The following is a 10515-nucleotide window of genomic DNA, read 5'->3' as shown; positions in this document are numbered from 1 at the left end:
TTATAGTATGTGTTTATATGTGCTTTATAGTATGTGTTTATATGGGTATGTGCACGTATGTGTTTATATATGCTTTATAGTATGTGTTTATATGTGTTTTATAGTACGTGTTTATATGGGTATATGCATGTACATGTTTATATGATGTGCTTTATAGTATGTGTTTATATGGGTACGTGCACATACGTGTTTATATGTGCTTTATAGTATGTGTTTATATGGGTATGTGCATGTACATGTTTATATGATGTGCTTTATAGTATGTGTTTATATGGGTATGTCATGTACGTGTAGAGGTCAGGGAAAGACGGTCTGTGTCTTCCTCTACCATTCTCTACCTTATTTCTTGAGACAAGGTCTTTTACTGAACTTGGGGCTCCCTGATTGGCTAGAGTGACTGGCCACAGGAGCCTCCAGAATCTTCCTCTTTGCCTCCCTAGGGCGGAGACTGCAGTCATGTGGTACTACTATGGCTTTGTACAAGTGCACTGGGAATTGAACCCAGGTCCTGATGCTCACACAGCAGGCAACTTGACTGCCTTAGTTACCTTCCCAGATCCTTTTTTTTTTCTCTACCCATTTTGTCTGGGACTCCCATGATTTTCCTGAGAAACAATCTGAGATAAGAATAATGATGAATTTAGTCCTTTCGTTCCCAAATCTAGACTGTGACAATTGATGGGGGGAGGGGGAAAAACTGTGTGGCTAAGCAAACTGGAAGTGACTGCAGAACACAGCTCCGAGTGAGCTCACTATCGTAAGAGACAAGGGGCACCCAGAGCAGACCAATAAGAAAGAATATGGGTGCTACCCTCCAGTATGGAAACCACATTCTCAATTATCAGTCTTGATACAGAAGAGAAGAAGCACTGAGACTTCACTCTCTCCCCGAATGAAAGCTGCTCCTATCTTATTATAGCCTTATTTATTTCTAGGGGGGGGTGTAGAGGTCACAGGTCAATTCCCTCCTCTCATCACGTGTGTTTCAAGGATCAAACTCAGGTCATGCAGTTTGGTGGCAGGAGCTTTTACTCACTGAGCCATCCCCTTGGCCTTCACTGAGCAAAAGTAAAAGGATCATAAGAGGCAGTGATGGGGACCATGATAAGGGGGAGGCAGTCACTAATAGCCAACTCAGTCTAGTCACTGTCTGAACACTCCATCATCTGTGAGGTCCATGCTACCTCGCCCTTCTCTCCAGCCCCTGTGAGGAGATTCCACAGAGGCCTAGGAAAAGGTGTTTTTCAAGATTGTGCATCTCACTTCACAAGACAAAAACCACAACTGGCCTCTTCACAGAGGCCGTTGGAAATGTTGCAAGAAGGTAGGAGCACTTTTGCCCTCCTTGTCTGAGGCCTGGCCCAGGAGCAGCCTGGGAAAATGACAAACTATGTGAAGCCTTCGTTTTGCAGGTTGGCCACACACTGCATTCTAGGAACAGTAACGATGCGCTCCCTCCCATGTGAAAGTCACACCATTCCATGAATGGAGCCGGCTGGGACGCCTGGTTTTACATCTACCCCGACTCTACCACTCCAGCCGCCCAAGATAAACAGTTGCTCAGAACATCCATATTTCTGTTTTTCTCATCTGCGGAAGGGATGCAGCCTCGCCGCCATTCAAGATTTTTGTGAGGATTTAAAGGCTAACATATGTTGGGGACGGACCTCAGAGCCTGGCACTCACACGGTCACAAACATTTACTGAGGCTCTGTTAACAGTCAGGCATGGTGCCAGACACTGTGGGCACAAAGTCAATCACAACACAGGACCTTCCCTCAAAACACAAGAGCCCGAGAGTTAAGTCTTCGTCCTCCCTTCCCATAACCTTTGCAGGCCCTACTAGACACACGAGAGGATTTATTTCCAAAGCGTCTGTCTCGGCGCGGAAGAGGCAGCTTGCAGGTAGAGCAGAGGCCCTGGCGTATGCCATGCCCTGGGTCCTTCTCCATCACAAACACAACAAAAACAAACAAACAAGAAACTAAAGGAAACCCTTCCTCTCATTTGACCCTCCCAACAGTTTTACGAGCTAGATGAAACTATGGCCAATTCATACATGGGAAAAGGACAGCTTCAATAGGACACAGCCAGTAAACTGAAGCCTAAATGTCAATGAGGCTCTCTGGTGAGCACAAGCACTCCTTAAGGGATCTGTATGAGTTGGTCCTATTTTGTGCAATTCTTTCTTGTACTGTGCCTGGATTTTGTTGTTGTTTGTTTATAGTGCTAGGGATGGGACCGAGGTCCTGTACTCCCTACCCCATTACCTTAATAATTGTTGTACTTCCCTAAAGGCAACGTGGACACCTTAAAGCATCTCTTAAAATTATACTGTATTTTGCTAACTGACCTATCATGATGGAATAGATATGTCATGTTCAGTACATTTCTCTAAATTGGAAAGAAATCTGAGCTGGGCTGATTGTATTAAATGACCAATTTCAGGGATAGCATTCAGCTCATGCTAGTGTGGAGGTCAGCTGCACCTCAAAAATAATCATATGTCTATCCAAGTTTACGGAACCAACACAACATTAATCTCCGGGATTGTGTTTTCCTCTTGTTTAGCGTGCATCTACCTCTGGCTAAGGACCTCATGATTTTGACAAAGGTGAATAGAAATTGACTTGTAAGCACAAATTTGATCTCATGGCATCTTTGATTTCTAGTTTGACTGAGTTTCCAGGCTTAACAGATCACAGAGTGTAGAATCCTGCCTATCATTATTTGGGGCATGAGCTAAGGACATCTGGGTTTCAAACAGAATCCAAACATAGTTCTCTCATTCCGCGTTTTTACATGCATTGTCTGTACAAACAGCCCTTTCTTGAGCAATACCTGACCTAGTCTTTCACCACATGCTCTGGAATACAGTTCATTTACAATGACAAAATTGGCTAGGCTTTTATAGGTGAATCATTCATAAAAATAGCCCTAAAAGATACATGTACCACACCTCCACTTGGAGTCAACTGATATCTTCCATTCATTACTTCTAATCTTTTACCCATGAAGACATATGTTTTCAGATGCGATTTATAGCACTATATATAAGCATTTGTCACCAAACAACAATTCCTGTAGCCTTCACAAAAAATGCCTACATTTTAGATTAATATCAACGCTACAGAAAAACGTACAAATGACAGGCAACGTTTGAAACAAACAAAACAATTGCTAAATATATTGGGTTTGTTTTCAAAGTCATTTACTTGTTTATGTGGACAAGAAGTGACCCTCTCGGGAAGGGGTGAAGTAAGAAAAGCTTAAAAGCTGCCAATGTCTTGGCACTGTCTCTTTTAGAATCACCATGCCTATGGACTGCCTGCCACCTTCAGGGGCCCATTTCTGTGTTACTTCCTGCTTCCTCCCTGTCTGCCTTGCTCCACAGGAAGTCAGGAAAGCATGGACAAAAGAGGCTCTACTTCCAAATGATCAGACCCAAATAGTAAGACCTGGTCAGAGGAGAAGAGGTTGGCCCAACAATTCTCTCTCAACCATCCACAGCCATCTTGAGAAATGATGATTTGGTTAGTTACATTTGATTAGTTACACAAACGATAAAGGTTCAGGAAACGAATAATTTCTTCAAATTACACACAAATTAGTGGATGGCCCAGCAGCAATTCTAAAATGAGAGCTGGAGACCTCATTCCAAGCCTTATCCACAATATCCACAGGGTAATTCCCTCAAGGGAGGACCCGGAGTGGCTACCTGCCTTCGTTTCTTTGGTTCTTTGGTGGATTTTGTTTGTGTATTTTTATCTGGTTTTGTTGTCATCTTGTTTTAGACATGGTGCCACTCTAGAGCCCTGGTACTTAAGGCAACCCTCCAGCTTCAACCTCCCAAGTGCTGTGATTATAGGCCTGAGCTTTACATCCCACAGCTCGGTTAAAATAGGCCAGGCAATGTTAACACACACAAACACACACATGCACTTACACACACACACACACACACACACACACACAACTCTTCTAACTGGAATTGCCTTATCTTTTCTTGTCTTATATCTTGGCCTATGACTTCACTGAGTAAATATCTTTCTTCATTTTTACTCACTCATATTTTTAATGAATTTCAATGTCAAAAATATCTTATAGCAGGTCATATGCTTAGTAATAGTACTGTTTCACTATTTCAGGGGAAACTGAAGCCTCCTATTTTATTGTCAGTCTCTAAAATTCCTAGAAATATCTCAGAACCCCTTTACAGCCACTCTGCAAGAGCTCCTATGTACCCATTCAACTTCAGATTCAAGCGCAGTGTCTTCAAGTTCAATCATCGCGTGTCCACACACAGAAGAACATTGCTCAACTCCACAATCTGTCATGTGAATCACTCATATCACAACAGAAGAACTATTTTCACATTCGAGGTGTCACTGATAAAACAATATTTCACTCAAACAGGCCACACCAGTTATTATGATCTGGTCTAGGGAATGGGCAATATAAGCCTGGGTTTTTTTGCAGAAAGAAAAGGTCTGTTTAGGACAACCTAGATAGATAGATAGATAGATAGATAGATAGATAGATAGATAGATAGATAGAGATAGAGATAGAGATAGATGGTATACAAAGAAAACACTTGCATTCAAACCTGAATGTCTAAATCCCATGAGGCGTGCATTCCAAGCCAATGGACTTGAGCTCTGTAACATACCCTGCACACTGTTGTTTATACCCTGGGCATACGGTCACAATAAGGAAATAGGCTCTGGAACAAGAGTAAGTGGGAGCATCTGTTGATTGACTTGTTATTCATCTTAATCACTTAAGGAAGAATCAAAGGAAGAGTACACTGGAGGCCATCTAGTCTACTCCCTTTGGTTGGACCGCAGAGATCAAAAGGTCCACCATTGTTCTCTGATGAACTGGTACCAGATTCTACAGATAACTGCTTCCCATCACTGCTACTGACCTTTCACGGCAACCAGCAGCCTGCCATCTCTACATTATCTGTTAAAAAGCAGGTTTCTGACTCTGATGGTGATTGGCCTGAAGGACCATCAGAGGTACGTGCTAATTCTGCAAACTTCCGAAAGCACATGTGCACACTAAACTGAAGATGAACTCCTCGCAGCTGAAGGGAGCGCTCATTTCCACTGGTGACTTTGGATTTCTCTCCACACACAATAAGTTGGAAATATATACAGGCTGTGTTTACAGTGGCACGAGAGCCGCAGTCTCTAAGAAGGGCTATAACTTGCTAACAGTCTTCCTGATTTATGTCGGGAAACATACAGGGCATGAAATGATTTCTGCAACCTAACATTTTCCTCAAGAACGCTGGTGAGTGAGCCGAAGATATATTCCCCAGCTGTGGGACTGCTTGCCCCTGCTCCCTTCTCAAGACACATACATGTTGAGCGATTATACATGCTATGTCCCTAAAAAGGGGTTTTACATTGGTAAGTGGGAAGGGAAGGAGGAAAAAAAAAAGAGAAGAGACTAAAAAAGAAAAAAAGGCAAAGAGGCAAGTAAGGAATCTATTTCCATATAACGTCTACCTTGTAAAAAGTGATTGCCTTCTTAAGATAGGCAATAAATAATCTTCCTAAGTGCAGGCTATGGGATGTATAGTTATAAACTATCACTCGCCAGACAAATGTTAGTTATTTTTCTTGTTAGTATTTAACAGATATGGAAATTTGCTTCCCAGTCTACAATTGTGCTAATAAAATAGGCATTTGTGGATATAAATTACCATGCTCATAACATCAGCCTTATTAATTGAATATATCTAAGAGTGAGATCAAATTTAAATGGGAAGTGTATATTTTGAAACATAGTTTACACAACCTCTTAAATATCTATGAAGCTGTAGATATAAACATTTCATTTTGCTCATATAATATTGGCACTCTGAGCCTGTATTCAAAACAATCAAAAATCATTGTTAGAAAAGCATATTTTCTAAGGAAATAAAACAATTTCTCTGTTACTTACAATTTACAGAGGAATAAAACAAGTAAATCATCATTTAGCTTTCTTTTCATGGTTTGGTCAAGGTTATTTACCTGAGCAGACAAGCCAAAAAAAAAAAAAAAAAGCAACTCCAAGTTCAATCTCCAGTACCCTGGAAATTTCTAAGACTCCATCCCTTCATTTGTGGTAATTGCTATTACTACATAGTATAATGGGCAAAGGGTCTTTCATCATAGGAAACTGAGCAGAGACAGGTAAAAACTGCACGTGATGCTGCAGTACCACCCTCAGGTGTCATTCACTGTCAGGTGTGTGTGGTACCCATGTCTGAGGGACAATCAGAGGCCTGGTCTGTACAGTCAGGAGTCATCTAAGGTGGAGATTTTGCAACCAGGGTAGCACGCTGAAGGGTATCAAACCTCCAAGAAAAAAAAAAGTCCCTGATTTAAGTACTAAGCGTCCAGAGCTCTGAGGCTTCATCCTTGAACTTTTATCAGACCAGAAACAACTGGGATGCTCACTCAGAGAGTTTTATAAAGAGATGTTTTCCTAATACACTGAACTTGAGGGATCAGAACCATTAGGTGTGTGTGTGTGTGTGTGTGTGTGTGTGTGTGTGTGTGTGTGTGTGTGTCAACAACATATGTCAAACTTCTGGGAGATCTCTTACAATTATCCCTTCAAAGAAGACCCTTGGGGTTTCTAAACCTTGGACCACTGATTCCAAACTCTATACAATGACGAGCTGGACAGAAGTAAATGAAAGCTGACCATTTGGCGAAATATTCTTGGCCCGGGGAAGTAATTTAGTAGAGTTCTTGCCTGGTATGCAGGATCTCTGCCCCAGTACCACCAAAAGGCAAGGGGCAGTGGTGGTTGTTGGTGGTGGTGGGGGGGGTGCTTTCTTACAGTCTCCTACAGTACCCTACCCCTAACTTTGGTCTGAAAGCCTGTGAACACATGGCTAATTCCTTCCTCTGAGTCTAAAGGCCCAGTTACTCTAGAGGACTGGCCATGGTAACCAAAAACCTGAATTGTGAGGCCCTGTTACTTCACAACTGTAACCATTGATAAGGGAGTCCTAAGAGACAATGTCTCTTTTGCACAGAAAACCCCAGTATGTTATTTTTTTTTTACTTTAGGAAGATAATCTTAAATGATTTTTTTAAAAGAATCACAATATTGTGATTCTTAGTAATCATTATCTCAAAATGACAGATGCTATTGTTCCTGGAAAAATTTTCAGTTGCTTTTCTCCTACCCGCTCTTCGATGGAAAGATTTGCCAAGTGCCCCCTGGAGAAAATGGAAGGTCTGCATTTAAATAGAGATATAGCCCTTGCGGGTACCTGAGAGGCGGACACTGTCAGGGCCCCTTAGCGCGGCTAACTCGGACGGATTGTATTAGGCCCATTTCAGTGCTGTAGCTATCCTGTTTCATGGTGCTCGGGCTTTTCCATCACAGTCCCTTCTTCCCCTGCACATTCTTCCTAGTGTGCGTCCCGAGAAGTTAAAATTAAACCTTGTTCCAAAGCAAAGCCCTCACACTAACAACAAGCAATTACCACCGTACATATCATTCCTGATGTGTACAAAAAAGACCACAGAAGATAGCTGGGCCAGAAATGTTAAATAATTGAAGAGTATAATGACTTAATAGAGTAGTAAGCTTGGTTTACACTGCAGCCAATTTAAGCCATAAAAATACTGTGTAAAAATTTTATCTTGTGGTTGACCATTACATAGTCCATCTATAATTCAAAAGTGCCTACCTCTTCAGTGTTCTTCTTCATCAATGTGGCTTTCCCTCAAAAGCTTTCTATCCCGACAGTTTCCCAACAATTTCCAAACAAACACTACTTTTCTGCTTTGTTTCATAAAATCCTCTCACCAGGATGACCCGCTCTGCCAGGTCTCATTGAGACTGACGTCACCCGTCAACAACCTCCAATGACAACTTCGACCTCCTCAAATATGAGTCCGCTTGCAATGAACAGAGTGACGTACACATGACATCAAAGTCAATAAGTAAGTAAATAAAGCTCCTTGCTTGCCACCTCTGTAAACAAAAGAAGACTCTTCTAAATCATTCTCTTTCCTTGGCAGATGAACCCAGGGATACATCTGTTAGGAAGTGTCAAGGGACAACACAAAAGTTTCCTTTGCGGGTTCCACTAAGGTACCTAGTAGAGAAGCAGGAGAAACAAGCCATGCAGGAAGATCAGTCCCAAACATAAGCCCATTACCCCTGGCAGGCTCTTGCCAAAATTCTCACTACAGCTGAGAACGAGATCCCGGAAAGAAGGATATTCAGACACAGTTTTCCGTAGCATGCTCCTGAGAGCTTTTCCGTGGTCTGCAAGGTTTAGTCAGTTAGCCCTTATCTTGCTGGGCTGCCACACTCACGCTGAGTCAAATTTGGAACTCGAAATGAAAGATGAAAGATCTTGAAGATCACTTAATATTGAAATACTGTTGTGGTAATAAGTGGGGCTCAGTTGGAGACAGAACATGGCACTCTCTGGTAACCTTTTAATTTCTGGAAAAAATGGCACAGAATAAAGTGAGCTGCGCGCGCACACACACACATACATGAAAACCTTATCAATGGATCTAGTCTATTCTGTTAAGCAAAGACTATCAGAAGGTTTCAGTACATATCATACAAGAAGGCTTAACTGATTCTGATTTACTAAAGGGAAGGAGACATCCTCATCACCACAGTCAACGGACAGTTTAATGTGCAATGTGGTACCATTCACAACAGATACATCCGATGGAATGCAGGCTTAAAGAGTTAGAAGAATGGCTTTAGGACAAAATGACGAAGGCACAGAGAGCAGGCAAATCAATGTTTGAAAGATCCTGGAGGCCTGCTTCCCCACAGCCTGTCAGCTTCCTCAAAGCAAGGGAGCTTCCCTTTCAAGGTCATGTCACCTCCACCAGCTCCAGCACCCGCTCTTCCAAGCCTCTGCCATCCCCCAGCTCAGAGCTGAGAGCTCTTCAACCTTCCCTCTCTATTTCTCAGGTTGGTTAACTCAGTTAACACCAAATCTACTGGACAGGAAACAAAACAAAAACAAACAAACAAACAAACAAAGCCAGGCTGAAGTCACTGTGCAGTCCTTTCTGGCAATCTTTTCTCAGACACTTCTGACTCCCCCCCCCTCCCCCAAACTTGGGTGTTTCTGAACTTGGGTGTTTTCCAAACACCCTCCGGTATTTGGTCTTTGAGCACTGTGGGAAACAAATGAGTTTCTCTTCAAAACTAGTCGAACTCATTCAGCTACTCTGAAACATACTTCAGGGGCTGAGGGTCTTCACATTGCTGGGCAGGGTTGTTTGAAAGTGGCAGGAGGTCATAGGCCCATTTGGTAACTCAGAATCAGCTCAACAAAGCAACACAGTTAATAAACACACAGGGTCATCCCTCATGGCCTAGGCTTGCAAGAGGTTTAGAGGTGGGGTGGGGGCGGGGGTAGGGGAGTGGGGAGGGAGAGGGGGTTCCAGGCAGTTCCAGAATCGCTTGTTAAGATTCCGGATGGAGGAGGAGTTGTATCTAGGAGAAAGTTCCCTGCTGAAAGGGAAGAGGAGAGTGGGGGAGCCTTGGGTCTCCTTTCACCCGAGGAGGGGTGGGGAGGGGTGGAGGCGAGCTGGGCTCTACTGTTCTGAGAGAATCAAAAGGTGGCAAGGAATGACAAGCAGTCTGAAATACTTAGTCCAGTGACCTCCAGACAACTTCGGTGACTTCCTCCCTGGGGAAGGTGAAAGCCTTGGAGAGCCTGGGGAGGAGGGAAAAGCCAGAGGACAGGAGGGACACGAAGCACCATAACAGCAGCACTGCCCGGAGGGCAACACCCTCCAACTCCTGGCACCCTGTTCACCCACAGCTACCCCTGCCCCAGGTCCCCTTGGCCCTATCCCCTCCCAGTCCCTGCGCCCTAACTCTGCCTTAGGTCTTTGCCACTTTACCAAGCCCTGAAAGTCTGGAACCAAGAAGGGGGGATGGGAGGGGTGTTGAGAGAAGGAACCTAACAGCAATTCAGATTTATCCGTGTCTCCAGCACACACCTGACAGTTTTGCAGTCTGGGCCAGGCAAGTCGACCAGAGGCGGGCACTACTTATGCGTGTGTTATTGAGAGAGGGTGTCCTTTTTATTTTTCTTTTCTTTTTTTTCTTTTTTTTTCTTTTTTCTTTTTCTTTCTTTTTTTTTTTTTTCCTTCAAGAGACTCTAGGCAAGTGAAGGGGGAAGGGGTAGCAAAACGGATTCCAAGCCGGACTGCAAACAGAGATGCAAATGTCTGTCTCCAGACGCTGCTGGTTAAGGATGGGGCAGTTACCTTTGGCAGGGTCAGAACTGCAGCAGGTTAATCGGGTGAGTCCTCGGGGATTTTTTTTTTTTTTTTAATTTTTTTTTTCAAAGCAGCCGTGGCAGCCCCGGTTGCTTTGGCTTAGGAAAGTCTACAAACCCCCCATGCAGGGACATCGCACACACGCCTCCTTGAGCTGGGCTCCCGCGACCTCGGCAGGGCGAGGGGGTGGCGGGCGACCGGCGGGCGGCCAGGGCCCGGCCCCAGGCTG

At 43.7% G+C, this 10515-nt stretch overlaps 1 protein-coding gene across 4 annotated transcripts in view; it reads right to left on the bottom strand.

Annotated features, from left to right (window-relative positions):
• Esrrg (estrogen related receptor gamma) overlaps positions 1-10515 on the bottom strand; it is a 613611-nt gene that overhangs the window by 555583 nt on the left and 47513 nt on the right. The window contains exon 1 of one of the 4 annotated variants that reach the window (XM_026779822.1): positions 10275-10509. The exons of the other annotated variants lie outside the window; for them this stretch is intronic. The gene's annotated coding sequence lies outside the window, so the exon portion shown is untranslated. Of the gene's footprint in view, positions 1-10274; positions 10510-10515 lie in introns of those variants that run through there. 4 annotated transcript variants of the gene reach the window in all.

This window comes from Microtus ochrogaster, chromosome 6 (assembly GCF_000317375.1).
Source record: "Microtus ochrogaster isolate Prairie Vole_2 chromosome 6, MicOch1.0, whole genome shotgun sequence".
NCBI classification, from domain to species: Eukaryota; Metazoa; Chordata; class Mammalia; order Rodentia; family Cricetidae; genus Microtus; species Microtus ochrogaster.
The sequence above is the reverse complement of the archived record's forward strand: the minus strand, read 5'-3'. Positions and strand labels throughout refer to the sequence as shown.